The 20,525-nt window shown below is 50.5% G+C and overlaps 1 protein-coding gene across 7 annotated transcripts in view; it reads left to right on the forward strand.

Annotated features, from left to right (window-relative positions):
• The window catches only part of CMKLR1 (chemerin chemokine-like receptor 1), a 63,282-nt gene that overhangs the window by 35,704 nt on the left and 7,053 nt on the right, over positions 1–20,525 (forward strand). For 2 of the 7 annotated variants that reach the window (XR_004648272.1, XM_034791268.1), the window contains exon 1: positions 488–641. The exons of 3 other annotated variants lie outside the window; for them this stretch is intronic. The gene's annotated coding sequence lies outside the window, so the exon portion shown is untranslated. Of the gene's footprint in view, positions 1–487; positions 642–8,776; positions 8,992–14,040; positions 14,063–20,525 lie in introns of those variants that run through there. 2 more of the 7 variants (XM_034791272.1, XM_034791273.1) reach the window with 2 other exon arrangements.

Genomic DNA, 20,525 nt, shown 5'->3' on the forward strand with positions numbered 1-20,525 from the left:
AACTCATTGCTGTGTGATGACCAAAAGTATAACTGGGTTCAAAAAAGAATTAGATAAGTTCATGGAGGATAGGTCCATCAATGGCTATTAGCCAAGATGGTCAGGGATACAACCCCATGCCAAAGGCAACCCTAAACCTCTGACTTACAGAAGCCAGGAGTGGCAGATGGGTGGATCATTCCATAATTGCCGTGTCCTACACGCTCCCCTCCCAACTCCGGAACCGGCCACTGTCAGAATCCAGATTCTTGACATCGTCTGATGGACCATCGTCTGACCCAGTACGGCAAGTGTGGTGGGATTTTCCCACCCAGCTATGTTCAGAGGTGTTACAGGTTCACGACATGGCACCTATTTTCACTCTTGGGTGTCAGTTTTTTAAAATAGACATAGAGTCACCACATCCTATTGCTAAATAGCACTTCCTCCTTGTGTTTTTTTTTTTTTTTTTGTATTTTAGAAAGGAGAAGCATTGACTTAGCTAAAAATCTATCAGCTGCATGTGCAGAAATTACAGAACCCATGAGTCAGTTTTGTATGTAACCCTAATTGTTCAGAAGTGCCGGACAGATGTAATCCTGACTCAATTTGTATGTGGATTTAGAACTCTGAGATTACCCAACTGATCACACTCAGACCAGGTAAATGTATCCCCATTTATAATCTAGATTCCTTTCTGATTATTCACAGGATTGCTTCTCTCATTGGGTCGCTTGGATAGTGAGTGGGATCTAAGAGGGTACGAATCCTGGGGGAATGCTTTCTTTGCAGAGACCGTGTAGGAAAAGTTTTATGGCATTTGCTGTTACAAAGGGATGGCCGGGAAACTCAACAGCATTGGCAGGAGCGGGTACTGCGGTGATTGTTCTGGAATGATTGAGGGGTGTTTTTCCCATGGTGGTTGTGAGAATGATTTTGCTGGTTAGTCAAGTTTCCCCAACTCAGATTCTTCAGAGTCTTTACATCCATGTAGTTCTGCAGCAGAAGGCTCTGTGCCTGGTGCTGGAGCACTGTGCATTGTACAGTCACTTCGTTGCATGTACCTTTCTGCTTGTGCTGGAGAATGCTAGTTTGCTCACCCTGAAGTTTCTTACAGACTTTCTAAAGTAGGGCATAGAAGAGTCATTCTTTAGAATGAAGCAGGTGGAGAAACCTCGCCAGAGAAGCTAGATTGGAATAGTTATTCTTTTCGACAGCACTGCCACATCCTCATCGGGGTGGCTTGGCAGCACTGGTTAAAGCAAAACCAGACAGGCGCATGCCTTGGCTCAAAAGCCCATCCTCGAAAGTCTCCAGAGCCTTGAGAACGTCCCACAATGCTTATTTTCATTTTCGCAAGTGGTCCTGCGAGTTCTTTTGGACGTTGTGGGACTCTGGAGTGAAAGCCTGAGCTCATGAGCTCTTCAGCCCATGTTCAGGGCCAAAGTAGCTCAGACGTGCTTCGTTTCAGCTGTCTGATGCTCAGCTGAGCTGACTCTCTACCGCTGGTGAGATTCACCCATCACCACCCTGGACCCTGGTCTTTTATAATCACGGTTCTTCTTCGGCTGCTTTGGCTTTCCATTGAGAGCGGCGATCTGCTCAGTAACTAACGCTGATGGAGAAGAGGGGTGGGATGATCCCAGGCTGAGGCTTGTAAACACACACAGTTCTTTGCACTGGGTTGGATCTGGATCATGGCACTTTGCCAAAGCCCTGGCTAGGGGGCAGCCTGCAGCCGTCTTGACCCAGGAAGCCACATTTCTCCCGCCGTTCCGACCGAGGATTGCTGAGACTGTTCCACCCCTCTGTGGCCAGCTCTGCAGGCGAGTTGGGAGGTGGGGATAATATGTCTCTCTCTCCTCTCCCGACTCCGGTGGGGGGAATTGCATTTTAGAGGGGCATGGAAGGAGCAGCCTCTGCAGTGCCTTGACAGCCGGGAGGCAATTGTCCCCTGTCCTTGTGTTGGATGATTGGAGAGACTTCTTATGCCTTCCCCCCCACGCACCCTAGAGCTAGGGACAGGCAGGTCCTCCGTGATAGTACTTAGCTCTTTGCCTTCCCAAAGCACTCTGTATAGACTTTGGGTGACTCCCAGTTTGCCTGAGTCATAAACCAAAGCAGGACTTTAGGATCTGGCCCCCAAACCTGGAGGATCCTTTCAGAGTGAATTGTAGTGTGTGGGGGGGAACACTGCAGCTCAGAGACCAGGGATGGCCATGCAGCGGAAAGCATCGGAGTTCTAGGCACCGCGAGCGAGTCGTGGGCCCACCCAGCACAGGGAGCCGAGAGGCAGCTGTTGTTTTACCAGCTATAGGAGGGTGGGGACTGGAGGGAGAACAGCGGAGCTTTTCTTTGCAGTGGTTTGGCAGCGTGAAGCCACCCAGAGCAGCTGAGGAGGCTGCATGCAGCTGGGAGCTGCTCCCGGCTCAACCAAATTTCTCACGACTTGATTGTTCCTGGAGGGCCCAGCTCTCATGTGGGTTTTTCACCTTGACGAATGAGTCCCGGGGAGCTATTCTGGGTGCCTGATATAAAGGGAGACTTCTCCTTCCCCTCAGCAAACAGTGACAGCCACAGGAATCACCCCCAAGCAGCCAAAAATACCACAGAGGATAAAAAGGCCATTTTCTTTTTTCATTTCTTTCTGCTCTGTCTCGGACATCCTGCATGGTTTGCAACAGAGGCTCTGCTCGTCTCAGTAGCCAGGGTGCATAGTGATCATATTGACTTGTCCCTGGGTCAGTCCCAGGGCAGGACTGAATTCCCTCCGGCCACCCCTTACAAATCTCCTGCAAGGCTGAAAGACTTCGCGTAAATTCTTCAAGAAACAGAATGGACTCAGTTCATCACCCGAGTAATGGTGCAGATGTGGTCATGAAAATGGCAGCTGTCTGCGTGCTGGTGCCGTTCCTTGCTCGCCTCACTGGAGGAGCGAGGAGGGCTTGCACAGTGGCTGAGGCAGGGGCGTGGGGCATGCAGGTAGACAGGGAAAGAAAGGGGTAAGTGGGCCATGAAAATGGGGTTGTGCCCATCCTTGCACGCAGCAGTCTAAGGGGAGGGTGACTCCCTTTGGTGTCTACACTGAACTAGCCCATCTCCCCGGCCGGCTCTGGCTTGTTACTGCTTCCAGGGGGCATAGAGGGTCTGTGCTAGCACATCCAGACTTGCAGTGTCGCCTCCTGATTGCCAGGGCCGGCTCCAGGGTTTTGGCTGCCCCAAGCAGCCAAAAAAAAAAAAAAAAAAAAGCCGCGATCACGATCTCCGGCGGCAATTCGGCGGGAGGTCCTTTGCTCCCAGCGGGAGTGAGGGACTGTCCGCCGAATTGCCGCCGAATACGTGGACTTGCCGCCCCTCACCGGAGCGGCCGCCCCAAGCACCTGCTTGTCAGACTGGTGCCTGGAGCCGGCCCTGCTGATTGCTCAGCATTTTATACTCCCGTTGCGCTGGGTTAGTGATGATGCCAGGGACAGGGTGGCGGAGAATCATGATGAACCATTGGGGGTGCATTTCCTGACCCCAGATCCTGACTTCACTTTCTCCAAATGTTCCTGTAAACGTCCCGGGTTCTGTCGGCGTTTGGGCCAATGAGCCAGTTCGCCAGAGTTCTCGGGGAAGCACCCATGGCGCTCCAGCGCCGTGCCACCAAAGAATCTCTTTGGTGCGCCCGGAGCATGTCAGCGTGGGAGAACGGCACAACAGCTGGGCAGGGGTCTCGGTGAGCCGCGATTCCAGATGTTACGGAACCACGCCGGTGACCCAGGCTCTCTGAGCTCCTGATCTAGAAGGTTGTCAGTGGGTGGTGCAGCGTCAGAAACCAGTGAGAGACTCAGAGAGCTTAGTAGGGCTCAAAGGGTTTTGAAAGGGGAAATGAACAAGTGAGGTTTGGTTTGGATAAGCTCTTAAAAATTGGCTGGCTTACCCAGACCTTTTTGGTTTAAGATTTTCAGATCAGGATCAAGGGTTGTTGTTGTTTTTCTGCAAGCTCTCCAGGGCCTCCTCACTTGGCCCGCTCAGCATGGCCTAATGGCCCTGGCAGGAGTTGTTTGTTTCTGCTGTTTCCTAACGCAGCCACAGGTGCTGCAGAACTAACAACAGCAGGAAGGCCCAGGTTCCCAAGGCCCTTAAGCATGTCCCTGACTTCGGCCCTGATCCTGCACCCTGGCAGCCAACGGGAGTTTTGTCATTGACTTTAATAGGAGCAGGACCGAGCTCTCTAAATGCATCAGTTGCCTCATCTTATTGACTTTGGTGGTGCAACTTAACGTTAGGCACGTGCTGAAGTACCTTGCGGAATCAGGGCCTGTGGCAAAGTAGCCACCCTAACCTGCCCCCTCCTGACTGGCTGTAGCATTGCAGGGCCTTTTGCATCAGTTTCCCCCACCTTATTTTAGCCTATTCCAGATGTAGCAGCGCCCTGTCCCTCCTTACAGCGTCCTGCCCCTTCCAGGGTCACAGAGCCCTTTAGCCAAGTCCAGCACAAATGTATCCAACCCTTCCGCCCTGCTGGGCTCATCAGGCTGCCACCTCGGCACGGGCGTCAATCTGTTGCTATTGCTGCTCCCTGGTCCAATCAGTCCCCGCTCCAGGGGCTGGCACGCTCCTCCCTTTCCTCAAGGTTTCCGGCAGGCTCCAGCTGGTTCAGGTTGCTAGAGACAGGGCACTTCCCACCTGGTCTCCTCTCCCTAACTGAGCTCACCCAGCTCTTGCTGGAGACAGGCCCTGCTCTTACGCAGCTGGGCTTTATTTTTAATTCATCCTGGTCCACTCTCCAGCTTCCCCCCGTCTGGTTATTTGGTCTCCCAGGCCCAAATTCCCCTTTCACATCCTCTAGGGAGGTGGTGGAATCTCCATCCTTAGAGGTTTTTAAGGTCAGGCTTGACAAAGCCCTGGCTGGGATGATTTAGTTGGGAATTGGTCCTGCTTGGAGCAGGGGGTTGCGCTAGATGACCTCCTGAGCTCTCTTCCAACCCTAATCTATGATTCTTCTATGAAAAGCAGCATCTTGGAAGTGCTCAATTTGGTGGAGAAAAAAGAGCATTTTACTGGCCTTTTTATAGGCTGCAGAATGCCAGGAGAGCCTCAAATTAATAGCAACCAGTATAGAAAAGAAGAAAAATGATAAAAAAAAGAACTTTTATTATTTCAGAAACAGCCTTAGTCTCTTGGCCTTTCAGCACAGGGCAGACAGACGCATAAGCATAAATTGCTTCTTTTCCCCCCAGCCTCCCAAGAATTTCCCCTTCTTTAAAATTAAATCTGTCAAATTAATATGAGGGGAATGGAAGCAAGAAAACAGAATTATGCCTCCATTAAATGGTTATTTTTAATGAGCCAAATGCGCCGCACCTTAATTTGCACTGAAGTCAATAGACCAAATCCAAGTTTCTTTACTCAGTTTGCCCAAGTAAGAGACTTAGTACAAGCTGACCAAAGAGCTCCGGATTTGACCCACCAGAAACGTCCCCTTTGGACATGCAGAGTGAGCTACAGAGACATCTGCATTCATGTCAGTGAGGCTACGCTAGGGAGATGATAGCAGGCATTCGAAAGGACTGTCTTTCCTAAGGCAAGTGGGAATCCTAGGCCCCCAGGCTTGGCAAGAGTTGTAACTAAGGGAACACCCAGAGAACAGCTGTCTATGCACATCAGGATGGGAGAAGCTATCGAACTAAAGGCAGCGTGGTTCAGAGGTTAGGGTGCTGGGCTAGTTCATTGTGTGGTGTTAGGCAAATCACTTAAACACTGTGCTCCTGTTTCTCTCTCTGTGAGATGGAGACTGTGACGGGTTGGATCCCCCTTCTGGGTGCCACCTGATGTACTGGGATTTCACTGAGCCTCTCTTGCTCCACCAGCCAAGGTTCCCTCTCCCTGCGTTGCTGAATTAGGGCCACACCCCGCTGCAGACACAGACTGAAGTGAGCTCTGTGTGAGAGGGCTCCCCCAGCACTCACATGCACACCCCTCCTTTTGAGAGAGAAACCCAGACTAACACTGGCTTGCACTGCAGAGAAAAATCTGCACAGCACAAGCTCATAAAAATCTACCCTCTTTCTCAATGTGAAGAGAGCTGTGCACGACTTCCCCCTCCCCCCAGTTAGAAATTACATAAACTGGGTGTTATTATAAACAAGAAATAAGTTTATTAACTACAAAAGGAGAATTTTCAGTGGTTCAAGGGATAGCAAACAGACAAAGCAGATTACCTTAGTAGATAAACAAAAGCCACAGACTGATCTTACCACACTAGATAGGCAGGATACAAATTAACCAATTCTCACCCTGAGTGATAAACAGGCTGGCAGATTCTTAAGGCACAAGTTGCCTGGGCTTTCCCAGGTTTTCTTACACAAGCTAAAGATCTTAGCCTGGGACCATCGCTTCCCAGAGTTCAGCCTTTGTTCCTCAGGTGATTTCAGGTGTGTTGTAGGGAGAGTGAGGTCCCCTCGTGTTGTCATTGTCCCTCTTTTATATCCCCCCCCCCACACTTGCTGGAAAGCTTTTTTGCTGTGACCCGTGTCAACCAGTTCCCATTGTCTGGAGCTATCTCTGAGAGGTTTCTATTGCTCACGGTTCCTGGGGTAATCCTTGTGCTTGTGCGCTTTTCTTAATAAGCCACTAACATTGTCTGGCCTCATCCAACGTAGCCCATTTGAAATACAGAGACATGGTCAATATTCCCAGCTTCAGATACAGAAATGATACATGCATACAAATTGGATAATCGCATTCAGTAAATTATAACCTTTCCAATGATATCTTACAAGACCCATCTTGCAGAAAGTACATCTTAGTTATACCATGTTCCTATTATAACCATATTTCCATAACGACTCTGGGGTGTGACGTCACAGAGACAATGATACTTCCCAAGCGTTGGAAAGCCCCTGGAGAGTCTTCTCATTACACCTTTTCAGACTGACATGTGTGTGAAATGTGGTACCGCTCTCACTGTGGGGGCCAGGAACCAGCTCTGCACATTTTATCCATTTCTGGGACTGATCCGGACTCAGTACTTTTTAAAGGCCTGGAAGGCTTCAGCCCACTTCAAGAGGGTCCTGAGCTGTAAAGTTAGGATCCAGATTGGGCCCCTCCAAAGGCCAAGGGATGCTCAGACCCAAAGGTTTGGTTCTGGCCCAGCTCTGCCCAGTATTTTTTTTTAATTTCTCTGTCTGTGCCATGCTGGGCTCTGTCTGAAACAAGAAGTCCATGTAACCATAGTAACCATGAGCATGCTATTTTCATCCTAAATGGACCCCTCCCTCTCCCGGCACTCCTCACTCCAAGAGAGAGCACGGTGTGTAAGAGTCACCTCTGTAGCAGGCAACCTCTCTGAGAGCAAAATGGCCGCCCCATTTTTAGAAACGGAGACGGCGCAATGCATGGAAAGCATCGCAGTCTCGTAGATGCATGTACTGGCTTTGTTACGCGGTCACACCAATGGTTATTCCCGAACGCTGGCTCTCCATTGTCTATGGAGTGTTGTCAGTTGGTTTGATTGCTAGCCACCGTTTCCCAATGCTCTGCGACCATAACACTTTGTCTAAAACCTCTTTTGGGGCATATTTCTTTTGCCCACCTGGTGTCCTGCTCCCACCTGCTGGTTCACCCCAGGGCAATCGTTTCAATATATGCTGTTCCCAGAATCTACCAGTCCGTCTAGGTGCATCTTCGTCAGTACTGCCTGTACTGCAATGAGAGGAGACCCCTGACCTGCTATCTGGACAAAGATTTGCAATGCAGGAAGAGCTGGGAGAGGCTGTCTAACTCTCATGTATTGGCCTACTCCTTCCTTAGAATGAGTCCATAGGCTTCTAGCGGTAGGGGCCTGAACGGTTACAACGCACAGAGACGACAAACGCAAGGGACCCTGGGATATTCCAGGATGAATCAGTTCCAGAACGCAGATCCCAGGGGCTGGGACTGTCCCTTCTGGGTCTACCCCTTTGGCAATGACTGATGCAGTGTGGGGATGGACAAGCCATCGCTGCCATCGGTGAGATTTGGCACCAACAGCCAAATCTCCCATCCGTGTTGTGTGTGTGTGTTACGGGCACCTGCGTGGGTGAGCTGCCAGAGCTCACATTGGTGCCTGCATTATTATTCACCTCCCTGAGTTGCCTAAGTCTCCTGGGAGTTTCTCTCATTGAGCGCTGCAGTCTGTCTCCAGGGAGGGAGAGTTACACGGAGCAGCCGCGGCATACCCCATGGTATCAGCGCAGGGCAGAGTTTATCACGCTTGCGATCTGACCCGTGTTTGAGGTTAAACAACAGGGCTATTTCCTCACAGCTTGCAAGCTCCTCCGAGAGAGGAATACTTGCTCCATCTGTGAGCTTGGCAGTGACGTTAAAAACAACCCCAACCCCGACGTCTTTCCAGCTGGCAGACGGGAGCGTTGGTAGGATCGAGAAGTGCTCAGCGACCGCTGGCTCTCGGCTGCACTTGGAGACGGGTGGGGCTGGCTGGTTCTCCCTTCGCTAGCAAGTGTTCCCGGGCAGGGAGCATATGGAGATTTAAAGCCTCCCAAATCGGAGCCGGGCGCAGCGTCAGGACCTGCTCTTGTGCCTCCCTCGTAAATCAGGTCCTCTGTGGGCGAGATGGGCTTTCCGGGGCTGCCTGGTTCATTTATTGTTGATGTTCGCGCAGCCCGGTTGCTAGTTCAGGAATGAGTCCGTTGCCATCTAATTACAAGTTGGAGTCAGCCTGCGAGGGGGCCAAGAAAGGGTGGGTCTCCAGCTGTTGTGTGGGCCGGCCGAGCAGCCAGGCCGGGTGAGGAGAGCCGGAGCTGCCTTAATCGGAGTCCCCTTGGGTCTCTGGGCCCAGGAGTAGAGGGGGAGCAGCTCTCTGGCAGAGGTGCAGGGAAGGAGACCGAGTGCTGGGAGGGATGTGAAGAGGCGTTGGGAAGAGACGCACAGCAGCTCGAACGAGAGCGAAAATGCAGGGGGTGTCCTTCTCCTCCCATAGCGGCCGCAGCACGGAGGCAGGGGAGCACCTGGCCAGCCAGCGAGCAGGTACAACTTGAGCACCCCTAACCAGCACGCGCCTTTGAGTTGGATGACGTTCCTTGGTGCTCGTCAGAGGAGTGGGCCCGTTCTGGGGGCGAGCCCAGGCTCTCTCCTGGAGCCTGACACTGACTTGCTGTGTGAGTTTGGGCCGATCTTGGCACCTCAGTTTCCCCGTCTGTAGAAGGGGATGGTGAGACTCACCCCCCACCCCCTGCTTTGAGGTGCTCAGACCAAAAGGGCTTGGTGCACAGCGCAGTTGTTATTGATTTGGCTGGCCCAAAGCGCTCCATTATCTTCAGTCTTTCCCTCTGCATTTCTCCTGGCTCCTAGATCATTTGCGATGGGGGCAGAGACAAGCAGCCATAATTTCAACAGTGTGAAACTAAGGCTACATCTTAGTGGGGGTGGGGGTGGGGGTGGGGTGTCAATTTCAGATACGCAAATTCAGCTACGGGAATAGTGTAGCTGAATTCGACGTATCTGATCCGACTTACCCCGCTGTGAGGACGGCGGCAAATCGACCGCCGCGGCTCCCCCGTCGACGGCGCTTACTCCTACCTGGGCTGGTGAAATACGCGTGTCGATTCGGGGATTGATTATCATGTCCCGACGAGACACGATAAATCGATCCCCGAGAGATCGATTTTCTACCGCCGATCCGGGTGGGTAGTGAAGACCAGCCCTAAGAGACTCAGAGGGCCCTAAAGTCTCCACTAACTGCAGTGCATTCGAGCCTTATTCCTTCCCATCGCTCTCTGCTCTCTCATCAGCCAGTGCCCCCTTCTCCCCTGCCCTCCCTTCCATAGGATCATGCTCTCTACTCTTTGGCCATGTGATTTCCTGCCACTTACCTAGCTCTCAGAGGTGCCTGTGTCCCCCGACACCCGTTTGCAACCCCTTGTGGGTCACAGCCCCCTGATTGAGAGCTCACGGCCTAACTAATATGCTTAGCCCCTAGTCCAGCAATCGGGTCTGTGGGAGTGGTCCCTTGTGGATCCAATGGGAGGATTGGAGCCTTCGATTTGCTGATGACGAGGTGGGAAAATGAAGTAGAATTGGGCAGGCATTCAAACTCCCTTGGCTCAGCCAGCCTTGAAGGACCAGAGTTTAAATAATATGTGACCCTCACAGAGTGACAGTCCATCAAACCACTGCAAACCCCTAGTCTTTGAAATACATCCAAAGTTGTCCAAAAAGCAATCGCAGCCTCCATATCTAAGCCAGACCCTGCGGCACACACGCACCTGAGTAATTTAGGGAGTTATGGAGAGGGAGGTCTGCTCTTGTGAACTGTGTGACCCAGGCGGTCTGATTGCACTTGTCTCTCCTCTCGCCACTCCCGGGAGTGCAACGCGCTCTGGGTTTGCTGGGCTGAGTGAAGGATGCTGTAAAGAGCTGCCCGCTCCTGTGAAAGGTGTGATCCTGGAGGAATTTTCATTCACAGCCCTTCCCCCCTTACTCTTTTATTCCCTGACCTTACAGATCTTTGGAAGCTGCTTCAGAGCTTCTCTAATGATCCTAAAGATCAAAGTCAGTTTCTTCAATGGGAGAATTTCTATTTCATGCTTTAAATCATTCACCAGAGTGTTGGGTCTCATAATCCTTGTGCGGGATACGAATCACCTCCGTAAGGTGGTTCGGGTCTCGTTTTCATACTCAGTATTGGTAATTACTGCAATATGCGACTGGACAAGGGACTGAAACAGACAACGCTGATGGCAATGGGTCTGAGTGCCCCCAATAAAGCAGCGGGCTTCCCTAAATTCTTTGCCTCCCCCAGACTGGCAAATGTGATCGAAGCAGGTAGGAAATGCTCCCCAGCTCTCATTCCTTTGCTTTTAATCTCCTACGTGTTCTTCAGGGGCCACACAGCGGCCTCAGAGAACCGTGGCATTGCCCGGGGCGCCGGAGTGGAATACTCACCAATCAGAGTGGAGCGCTGAGCCTGGCGGAGGAAATCAGGAGTTGCAGGGTTTAATTAACGACCGGTTCAGATACTTCTTGGATGGGAAATAGCCACTGCCTGCCTGCTGGTCGCTGAGGCTGGAGCATCAGGACCAAGCAGTTTGGAAGGCAGGGGGCGGGTGCAGGCAGGGCCCATGTGACAGCCCAGCTGCCCTTGTTTAGGAGGGACCGGTGGAGTTTGTTAGGGAAATGTTGGCCATTTTCCTGCTTGGTCCCCCTGAGCTCCTCTACCACAATGGGCAGGACTTCAAGGGAACATCCTTATTTTCCTCTTTCGCTGCCCCTATTCTGTCAAGCTAGAAACGGGTCTGTCTCAGACCCCCACCCCAAACTTTGGACCTGGAACTCCATACGAACGTTGTAACTCAAGCCGCTCGCTGCTTGAACACCAGGGACCAAACACTGTGAGCTTTGGACCCATATCTCCCTAAAGAGGGCACTTATATTGCTTCCATCACTGCAGTAGCTTAGCCCTGCCCAGCACCCCTGTGCATAGGCGAAGCCTTACCATGCCCTGGTTCTAGGCATGGACCTGAGCACAGAGAGAGATCACATAACTCATCAGAGGAGCTGATGGGAGAGCCAGGAATTGAGCTCACCTCTCCTAAGTCCCAGCCCAGAGCTTTAAGCACAAGGACATCCTTCCCGTCTCGGGCTCCAGCCCAGTCTATTTGATCTATCTCGGGCCCCATGCTGCTGAGTGTCTATTTAGCTATGAATATGCCATTCATGTTCAACACCGAGGCCGGGAAGGACAGAGACAGTCGCAAAGGTGGAAGACAATGGGAGAAAGAGTTTTTCAGACTTTTTGGTGTCTCAGAAAAGGTTCCTGTCAAGTTCTGGGGAAAGATTTGGGTCGGTGCTTGTTTGACCCAGACCAATTTGACTCCACCCATGCCGCATAGATTCTGCTCTGAGAGCGGAGTTTCATATCCTTGCTCCACGGCTAGGATTACAGACATTCCCTCCATAGAGCCATGATGCTGAGTACATAAATCAGCCATGTGCAGACACTGCGCACCCTTATCTCTGCTCTGGAAAGGAATGATTTTAGAAAACAAACAGAGTGGTGTGTATCGGGGAAGATAACCAGGCTTTCTCTGAGAGCTGCCGGGTGGCTGGTTCCTGGTGGAGTGAAAGGACGGTGGGAGAAGATGTCACAGAATATCTCTTAGGCCGTGTTTCCTAGCCCTGCATGTGGGTTCCATCACTGAGCTGAGGGCAGGGGGTGGAGGGACCAGCTTCTGTAGCCTGGAACCTGCCCCCAGGACAAATCTTTCTGAAGGTTGTAACAAATCAGGATACCCCTATCCCAGGTTATTTGTCCTCGGAGATGGTCCCAAAATAGCACTCCCACCCCAGGTCTAAACACACGAGAGCTTTGGGGGAGATTAAATTCTTATCTGGGTCTGCACTTAGGCCGAGCCTTTCCCTCTGTCATGGGCCAAACCGCAGATCCAGCACCCACTAACTTTCAAATTTTCCCCTCTTACTTCACGTCTTCCCCTGCACTTGCAGGCTCCCTATTTAATATATTCCCCCCACCCACCCACCTATCTTAAGTCTCTGCGCAGCTTCCTGTTTGCAGGCAGGCTTTGCTCACTTCCCCTTTCCAGGAGTGGCTACTAGGAGAGAGGGCAATTGGAAGGAAAGGCAGTTGCAGAGTGGAAAGAGTCCCCAGGGAAGTGGTGGAGGTGACCCTCTGCCTGCAGAAGGCATTGGCCGGAAGGATGCAGGAGATCTGCCAATTGCATGGGCCGAGGTTAGGTTAGCTTACCCGAGTGGTCAGGCTTTGATTCATGGCTTCTTCTCTCATGGGAGTTCAGAGTAAAAGGATCCTGACTTTGCAAGATGCAAGGCTCAATTCTAGTGGCTTTTTCCAGCTAGAGCACTGACATGTGTGACCCTGGCCCCCTTGGTCATCCCAGAGCTGCTGTCACTGACGAGGAAGCTGCTTATGGGGGTGGGAGAATCCCAGAAGAGACCAACCTGTCTGGCTGCCATCTCCTCTGCTGGGACTTTTAGTCTCTTAAGTGCTGAGGGAATGTGAATGCTCCTATTTTTGTATCTATATCTCAGGGTGAGATCTGAGCAGGAAGGCCTGAGAGGGCACAGACAACTGCAATATACGAGGCTGCAATTCACTGCAAGATGGAAGAGGCAGCGCGAGCAAAACAATGGGAATGTCCCTCCAGGGCTGCCTGTTGGGGCAGCGGTTAATGTGACTCATCGCGGCCCCACCTTCATTCTTAGCACCTCTGACCTCCCCGCTGCAGCTTGATTTTAGTGGTTTGTCCTCCTGTTTCTGCAGAAGTCTCTCTGGGGAAGCCTTGCCTTCACATTCAGTTGAACCTGGAGGAGCTGAGGGCTGTCTATGGAGATGTCAGTCAGACAGTACTAATACATTGTGCCATTGAGATCCATGGGGAGTTCGCCTTGAAAACCAATGGCATAATATGACCTGATAATAACAATACTTTGCATTCATGTTGCTCCTCCCCACTGAGGCTCTCTGGGTACTTTGCCAGTGAACCCTCCCAGTTTCTGCTCTTCTGGGAAGCAAGTCAGCGTTATTAACTCAGTTTGACAACTGAGGAAACGGAGGTTAAGGGATTTCCAATGTCTCACACTGAGGGTGGGGCGGGGGCGTTGAAGAGCTGTTTCTTTCAGAATTAAAACTTGGCTGTGGAAATTCCTCCAACAGCTGTGCCCAGGAGTGGAGCTGCTCTGCCCATCTGCATTCCAGGCCCACGGTGGCCACCTCGTTCCGTGGCCATGCTGGTGGAAGCCACCTACGGCACAGTGCCATGGCATGAGGAAGCAGACATCCCATAATAATCACCGATAACCCTCCCCACCATGTGCCATAAAATCAGCAGATCAAAGGCCAGAGAATTTAATGGGACTTACGTGGGGCGTGAGCCTTGAGCCGATCCCTGCCCAGGCGGGTGAATTTTACGCAGTCTGGACTCAGGCAAGTTCTCACTGATGGTGAGATGGGAGCTCAGCTATTTTCAGGCCTGGCCCCCGAGGACTGGCTCTGAGCAGAGTACAAACTGAGCGACACACTCAGGATTGGACCCCAGAACAATACGGCCTTATCGATTTACTGGTAAGGTTATACACTAGAGCGGGGTAAAATAAGAACATTCCCCCCCCCAAAAACCCTTTCATTTAACATTCACTCTCCACCCCACCCTCACCCACACATTATTTTCCATCCTTCTATGTCTCTGCATGTCCAGGTTTTAGCCCGAATGGGAAACAGAAGTGCAGAGATAACTAAGGAAATGCTGCCTCTTCTGGAGGAATTTCTGGACATGGGAAATTCTAGAGACCTCACAAGGCCTGGCCTGGAGAGCTGCCTACTCAGAGCCTGATTCAGGGAAACATTTAAGTCCATTGTAACAAGGTGGGCCCACTCCTTTAAGGGCCAGGAGACCTTGGGCCAGTCTGTCCTGTTCAATTATCCCCACCTATGCCATAACGAGTTGCCTCCTGGCCTGAGGGAGTGGAACTAATAGGGTCAGGGGTTGGCCTGATGAACAGCTGGGCCTCATGAAAAGGGCTGAGACATGGCAGTGAGGAGAGAAACTACCGGAAGCAGGTTTAGACTTCGGGGGGGGAGGGAGGGTGGATCCTGTAGGAAGGTGGTATGGAAGCCTACTAAGAAAAGGGTCTCCAGGTAGCAAGCCCTGGGAAGCAGTGCTCAGCTAAAGGCACAAGGGAGAACTTCGCAGGGCCTGGGAGTATGGGTGAAAAGCAGGGAACTTCAGTACATGGTAGCCCATAAGGGGCATGGAGCTGAGCCCAGAAGATGGGCTGAGGAGTAGCCCAAGGGGGGGCAGAAGAATCATTTGTTTGTTTGGCCTTTTAGTTAGACTTGTGTTACCCTGGCAGGGGACCTGGCTGGAGGACTAGGCCCCAGGAGTTGCAGAGTGATGCAGAACCAGAATGGCAGACAACAGGGGGTGCTAGAGTAGAAGAACGTCTGCAATGCCGAGTCCTGGCTTAAGGGGGCGCTCCTGGGTAAGCCCCTCCCATTACCCTTGGGCTTAACTTCGAGCATGTGTTTGCATCCCATTGAAATTAAGCATGTACTTAAGTGCTTTCCTGAATAGGGATATTTTCCCAAATCAAGGCCATCGATTCTACAGACTCAAGAAGTTTGAGTCATTTGGCTGATGGTCATTTAACCCTAGCGAACATCCATCCCAATATTCTGCAGCAAGGTCCTTAACACAATAGTGTCGGTGCAATGTAGTGTTCTTCTACGGTAGATAGAATACTGCAGTATTTCCCGTAATAAGGGAGCATCTGATCTTTCGGTGCTTCTGTAACCCTGAACAATTATCCCTGTCAGAGGTTTGCATGTTGCTAATATAAACATAACTCCTGTTGTTAATCAACTGCATTGCCAGGGATAGGAACAAAAGGAATCATTACAGAGGATGAGATTACTGCTGGAAACTCCGGGTCTGTTATTTTAACATATAAATGATATAATTGAAGAAAAGTCTGAGCCAGTGGGGTGTGAGAGAAGGAGCAACTTCCAGGCCCAAGGCTGACAACAAAACTATTTTCAGGCCCTTGTCTGCTCCAGCCATGTCTCCGCTGTCTTTTATTAATGCTGGCAGAAGCACAGGAGGTTGGCAGGACTCCGCTAACCAAATGTTCCCCAAACATCTGTCTGCGATTTCCGTTACTCACAGAACTGGACTGGTCCCTCAGCCAATTTCATGTCTGCCAGCAAAACTTGTGAACATGCAAAATCTGGCTTGAACGTCAGCACTCTGTGGGCAGATTTTCCAGTCTGCGGGAGGAAGGCTGGGGCTGTGGTTGCAGATGTCGGATGGAGAGGATTACGGAGAGGAGCCGTGAGATTAGCGCTGGGACACTGCTAGTTATGAGAAAAGGAAAAAAAAATGGAAGTAGAAGAAATGTCCAACAGGCCCACGAGTGAAGCTCGGGTCGCAAAATACAGCGAGGCTGAGCCCAGAGCGCCCTGCTCGGTGTTTCCCCAGTATTCAATCAAAGGCTCCTGCTGAAATCCATGGGAGTTTGTCTATAAGGAATCAGTCTTGGTACAGATTTCAGGATTTAGCCTGGGGTTAGGGACTGAGCCGGACTGTCATTGTCCTCAGCGCCTGTGGATCAGACCCTTAACTAGCCAAGCGGCTTGCTCGATAGCCATCATTCAGTAAAGCACCAGAATTGCGGGGCTGAGGGAACATGCTGGACCGGCACCTCTGGAGATGGAGGTCCTCTCTCTGCAGGGCGGGCACAGCCCAGGCCGCACAAGTTTCTCTCACACCCGCGGGCTGGTGCTTGGCCAGGAAATCAGAGTTCTGCTGGGCAAAAATGGGGGTCACCCGTTGGCAGGGAAAATAGGCTTTTTCTGTTTTGGCAGCGAAAGCTCAGACTTGTAAAGGCTCTGGCGAAAGCCGCATTTTGCTGTCAGTGAAGCATTTGCCCACACAGCGCAGCCCGGAGTTGCTCTCGCCTTTCCACATGCTTGTCGCGACTTTCCCTACGATGCATGTCAGGAGCCGCTGATTGCCCTGAAGGGCGAGTGAGCAGGACAGAGTGTTTTCTCTTCTCCCCCATGGCCAGATTCTGCCCTTCCGTTTGCCAGTGTAAATATGGAGGTGCTCCATTGATTTCAAGGTAGTTGCTCCAGCTATGCATAGAGTAACTGCACTCTGACCCTCTCCCCTGCTTGTAACCAGGGCATCTCTCTCTGCTTGTTCCTGTCTATGCACATTCACCCAGGGATCAGACCGGATGTGCTGCGGTAGAAGTCTCCCTGGTGAGCTCTCTGCCACCCTCCACATACCAGAGGGATTTGTAATGCACCATCGTACCCTCAAATCCCACAGTCAGACTCCCAGGATTGGCCTTCCTTTGCCGCCTGCGTGACTGTCCTTCCAGGTGCATTTACATAGAACAAACTGGAACACCCAAGATCAATGTGACTAGCAGGGTGGGTGTACCAGGGAATACCTTGCACAGTAATTTAACGGTGGGATCCTGAAATTAAATGTAATAACCCCCACTTCCTGCTGCAGCACACCCACTTGGACCACCTATCCCCAGCCAGCGGCACCACCACAAAGGCCTGTGGGTCAGCCAGGGCACCTCAAACCCCAAAAAGCTGATTTAAAAAAACTACCATCACACAATCCAATGTGCGTGGAGATTCCATCAGCTTGTCTGTGACCTCTTAATGGTGGTGTCTCATGGACAGGGCTGTGCAAAGGGTCTGGCTTGAACCAGGAGTCCATCCCAAGTCAGCACAAACCTACAGCGACCAGCCCCGGTGCATGAAGGTTTGTGAGGAGGTGACACAGTCCCATGCACGTGCGTGCATTTTATTTGTTACTTGTACACCAGGTGTCTGCACCCTGCCGTCTTGTAGCCTGGAATGGCTTGTTATCGCTCACTAGGTGGGTGCCTGGCTGGCTTGAACAGAGTGTCTGGTGATGGTCTGACTGCACCAATAATCCTTGGGAACACAATGGACAAATCCATGGTCTGATTTAGACAGATAGATGAACACACAAACACAGGGAAACAAATGAATGAAGCTATGCACAGAGTTTCTGCCTCTGTGTGTGTATAGACAGATAGACACAGACACAAGTTAGATCTCTGTGCAGGCAGCCAGCTAAGCCATTTGAAAACATCTACTTATATATTCCAACCTTCACTTAGAATTTTTAGCATCACCTGTTACTTTAGCAGAAGCTCATTGAATGCATCGGCCTAAACCTGTTCACTTCTTTGTGTGTATGTCTCTCTCTGGGGCTATCTGATAGCGAAGTGGCTTTTCAGCTGTCGAAGGCTCACTGCTCACTGTTCTCCAGCCTATTGTCATTATTAAATGGCTTTGAACCGCTCCCTGCTCCAAGCTATCATCCTCTGACTCCGAGGACAGAGACACACTGTGACGCAAATGATAGGGAACGCTTCTGTGATTGCCACTGTAAACACAGCTATTTAGATAATAAGAAACAAATATTTTCCGGCTAATTTCTTGGATTCTGCCTTGGCTCGGCTCGAGTTTCTACAATCTGCACCAGTTTATATCTACTCCTTTCTGGGGATGAGCTGTCGAAGGATTTGTCACTGGGCATATGGTTTAAAATGGAGTATACAAACTAGCTGTGTGGCTATTTTACTGAAATAACATTTGCGGTTGGAACCTACAGTGTGCACAGACCCAAGGTGGCCGTCTGTACAGGGGTGAATTTCACCCTATAAGATTAATTTAGAATGCCACACTCCTTGTCGCAAGCAAATTACCAATCAGCCCAATGGTCCCAGTACAAAGCCTTCATTTATCTCCATCTGAGTGTGCCAGACATGTCACATGTGCACGTCAGCCATGTCTAAACCAGTGCACCACCTGGGTCTGATGGGGTGCACCCGCCGATCAGGTTTGACGATGTCAGTCATTCCCACCCGATTGTGCCAGCTACCCCAATCCAAGGCCCTGCCCATCCCAGATGGTGTGAAGCAGTCGTCCTGGGCTGAGCATTGTGGGAGCATCCTGACTTGGGGTTCCCAGTTACCCCTGCATGAGCACACCAACCGTCCCAGTCTGAGTGGGCTAATCTCCCTAGTCTGAATACACCGACAGACCCAGGCTGATTCTGGATCGTACACAGCTTCTGCTTTAGACAGAACAGCAAAGAGCTGGATACCGGTGGCTGCTGGTTTATACTCACATGCGGTCGCTTCTTAGCTAATCATGTCTTCCAAGAGTGCTTGAATTACCTAGTTACTAGAGATGGTCGACAATTGTCCATCAAAGATTTTTTTGACTGAAAATGACATTTTTGGGTCTAAATACACCTTTCTTTGGGAAAAGTCCATTTTTGACAACTGCAAATTTTCAGTTGTCAAAAAAACAACAACATTTTTTAGTTTGCAGTTATACAACAAAGTGCTGAAATATTTTGCAGAAAATTTTTGACAAAAATGAAAATATTTCTGTATTCTTTGAAAATTTTCACAGGAAAAACTCCAATTTCCTGACCAGCTGTAACCACTATCCACTCATGCTTTATGCCATCAGCTGGTAACCACATGGGTCAGGGAGTGGTTGCCTCTTTGGCCTGAGTGGTTAGTCAATATGTGGGGCCTTGCAGGGTTGTTTCCATTTTGATGAGGAATCAGTGATACAAGGCAGGTATTTTCTTTGTGCAAGATTGTTTGTTTTCATAGAACACACACAAAGTCCTATTTCTCTGAACACAGTAGAAACAAACAACAGCAGGCAATTTCTTTGCTCAGAAATCTCCCAGTCTGACACTCCAGTGAACTCTGTGGCCAAGAAGCTCTATCTCTTTGCTTCTTTTCTGGCTCATGCTCACTACTCGGTCTTCTGTCTCCAGCAACAACCAAATATCCTATCCCCTGAGTTTGCATCAGGGAAATCCCCCAGTCCACATGGCTTAGCTCCGACCTGCCAGGCAGCTTAGTCCTTGGGTGGTAGCATCTATTGTTTGCAACTGTCTTTACAACATAATGGGGCTTGATTGCTCCTTCTATTGAGCCTGAAGGAGGATGCTTGGACACCCATTGGCCTTAATGAGGTCTGTGACTTCCTTTGAATCCAAGAACCCACTGGTAGCAGCCATTAGCATCTTTCAGAGTAACAGTGTCTTTCTCTCCACATATGAAACATTGCACAACTGACCAGGAGGATATAAGTTTCCTCTTCCGCTGAGAGCATCAGTTAGTTTCGATGAGGCCGGGTCCTGGGGCTGAAGGACTGATTCCATAGGACTCATCTGACAGGTTTTTCAGAAGCCAGTGAGATGTCTTTCCTGGGGTATATTTATAGAATAGAATAGCAGGGTTGGAAGGGACCTCAAGTGCTCACCTCCACCTGCAGTAGCATGGAAGGGATTATCACCCATTACTATCTTCATGAGACCAGTCTGACAACTGTCATCACATATGCTGAGGGCTGTTATAAGGGGATGGGGATTAATTCTTCTCCACATCCACTGGAAGTAGGACAAGAAGTGATGGGCTTAATCTGCAGCAAGGGAAATTTAGGTTAGATGTTAGGAAAAACTTTCTAACTGTCAGGGGAGTTAAACTCTGGAATAGCTTCCAAGGGAGGTTGTGGAATCCCCATCATTGGAGGCGTTTAAGAACAGGGTGGACAGATACCCATCAGGTTTACTTGGTCTTTCCTCAGTGCAGGGGGCTGGACTTGATGACCTCTCCAGGTCCTTTTGAGCCCGACATTTCTCTCATTCGATGTACATTGTACCAATGCACTCCAGGTGAAAGTCACCCCTATGCATGGCTCAGGTGCCACGTACCTGGAGATGGCTCACTGAGTGTTACTTAGAGTACATGGAATCTCTCCCATTCCCAGGGAGGCTTTGATTGTCTGACCCAGCAAGAGTTTGGATTTTTTTTAGTTATTTGCTTTGTACAGTCTCCTTTTATTGTCCAAATGTTAAAGTCCAATAAAAAGAAAGCAAAAAAGAACCAAATAAACAGAGAATCCCAATAAATAACCCACTAAATAGCTTTGAAATGTCAAGCTAAAT

Source organism: Trachemys scripta, chromosome 15 (assembly GCF_013100865.1).
Source record: "Trachemys scripta elegans isolate TJP31775 chromosome 15, CAS_Tse_1.0, whole genome shotgun sequence".
Taxonomy (NCBI): Eukaryota; Metazoa; Chordata; order Testudines; family Emydidae; genus Trachemys; species Trachemys scripta.